At 47.0% G+C, this 2385-nt stretch overlaps 1 pseudogene; it reads left to right on the top strand.

The window, feature by feature from the left end:
- Nucleotides 1-364: 364 nt before the first annotated feature.
- On the top strand, nucleotides 365-1789 carry LOC137228341 (glycine cleavage system H protein, mitochondrial-like; annotated as a pseudogene).
- The last annotated feature ends 596 nt before the right edge of the window (nucleotides 1790-2385 follow it).

The following is a 2385-nucleotide window of genomic DNA, read 5'->3' as shown; positions in this document are numbered from 1 at the left end:
GAATCAACAGTACAGTTGTTTGCTCACAAACTGGCCCCCATACACAGAGAAAGGCAAGGAGAAACCAAAGAAACAGGCCACGCCAGATTAGTAGGTGGCAGGTTAACTAAGCAAGGGAACTCACCAGGCTTGTCTGGGGCAGCTGCACGACGAGTATGAGACAGGCTGGGACCTGGGACCCTGTGCTGCAGTGCTTGCACCTGAACAGACATCTCCTCCAGCAACAGAATTCTAAGAAATTATAAGGGAGCAAACATAACTGCACACATACGCAGTCGGGGCAAGGTATAAACAATAACATACAAAAACGCCGAAAGTCAACTGCTACTTCGAAGGCGTCCGGAGCAAAAGCAGGGTACTGCGCATGATCTCTGCGCTCAGCACTGCCAATGGGGTGGGCAGACCACGTAAGCCACGCCTCCAGGCCGACCCACCCATCGGCCCCACCCTCACCCCATTTAATGAACCAGCTCGCCCACGCTACTCAAAGAGTGAGCAAGGGCACCTGTCAGTTGTTTTGCCCTCGTGCTGCACCAAGGGTCCCAATAGAGCCTTGCCTGAATTCCTCTCTGGCCTGTTATCAATTTCTATTGATTAAAGAGTCCAAGAACCCGGGTCGGCAACAAGTAGATACGCTACACCTGCCTACTAGAAACTTAGAAGTTTATACAGAGGGCTTAAAATGAGGTTTAACTCACCTGCAGAGTCCAGATCATCTAAACACATTGCCCTCTCAAGCCTGCGTCTTTGAAAACAGCTCCCACTGTGGGAACAGAGAGCAAGGTGTGCACTGCAAGGACAGGGGAGGGGGTGAGGAATCTTCCATTGCCCTGGTCCAGCTCTAGGGTCAACTAGCAGTCACATCCTCTTGACGACCTCTTACAACCACAGTTAAAAATAAAAAAGGAACTGCTAGGACTTCCCTGGGTGGCGCAGTGGTTAAGAATTCGCCTGCCAATGCAGGGCACATGGGTTTGAGCCCTGGTCCGGGAAGATCCCACATGCCACGGAGCAACTAAGCCCGTGCACCACAACTACTGAGCCTGCACTGTAGAGCCCATGAGCCACAACTACTGAAGGCCATGTGCCTAGAGGCCGTGCTCCGCAACAAGAGAAGCCACCACAATGAGAGGCCCTCGCACCGCAACGAAGAGTAGCCCCCGCTCGCCACAACTAGAGAAAGCCCGCACGCAGCAACGAAGACCCAATGCAGCCTTAAATAAATAAATAAATATTTTTTTTAAAAAAGGAACTGCTAAAACAAAAATATGGTAAGGGGCAGCGCAGAGCGTGGGGACCTGGGTCTGCAGCCTGCACTCTGCCGAGTGGGTGCCTGCCTTGTCCTGCCCACCAGGGCCCTGGGGGCTGTGGGTGGCTGATGTCTAAACACTGTGCACTGCCACGCTCTGCTCTCCCTGCGTAAATTCACAGACAGACGTGAGTGGGTACCAACAGAAAATGGTGTGGGTACAGTGGGAATGAGCAATTTTGCACAGGAAGCTTTGGGAGGTGTTCACCGTAGTCTGCCTGAAGTTGGGACAAAATTGAACAAACGAGAGGAGGTTGGTGCTTTGGAAAGTGTGAAAGCTGCTGGTGAACTCTATTCTCTATCAGGAGAAGTAACTGAAATGAATGAAGCCCTAGCAGAAAACCCAGGACTTGTCAACAAATCTTGTTAAGAAGATGGTTGGCTGATCAAGATGACACTAAGGAATCCTTCAGAACTAGATGAACTAATGAGTGAAGAAGCATATGAGAAATACATAAAATCTATTGAGGAGTGAAAATGGAACCCTTAAATAAACTAGTTTGGAACCAAAAAGAAAAATCTCTGAAAATATTTATACATAGAAATATACAAATCATTATTGTGAAAAAGGGAATATACAAGTGTTGACTTGAAACAGACTGCCAGATACTTCCCCAGCAACAATGGATTTATTCATGATAGCAGAGAATTGCAATTCAGGGTCTGCAACCATGAGCAAATTCCCCACAGGACAAGGGAAGAAAAACACTTTTATAGAGGGGAAAAGGAAGTTGGGAGCATTATTCTTAACAGAGTCCATGGCTTTTCACTGGCTGAGTCCTTGCCAAGAAAGAAGAGGAGTCTGTCTTCTTCCTGTTGGGCTCTGCTATCTGTTCAGGCCATGAGAGCTCCCCCTGATAGTCTCCCAACTCTATTTAATTCAGATTTCTGCTTATTAACTTTTACAGAAGGAATTAAACATAAGAGAATTAAGAACAAATGTATGTCATATAAATAAACATATTATGTGTTTTGTACATATAGTATAAGAGTATGTTAAAAGAGGAAAGCAAGGCAAGATTCAGTTCACTGCAAAACTCAAAAGACACTGTCCTAATCTAGGCTTCCCTGAAGCA

This window comes from Pseudorca crassidens, chromosome 7 (genome assembly GCF_039906515.1).
Source record: "Pseudorca crassidens isolate mPseCra1 chromosome 7, mPseCra1.hap1, whole genome shotgun sequence".
Classification (NCBI taxonomy): domain Eukaryota; kingdom Metazoa; phylum Chordata; class Mammalia; order Artiodactyla; family Delphinidae; genus Pseudorca; species Pseudorca crassidens.
The sequence above is the reverse complement of the archived record's forward strand: the minus strand, read 5'-3'. Positions and strand labels throughout refer to the sequence as shown.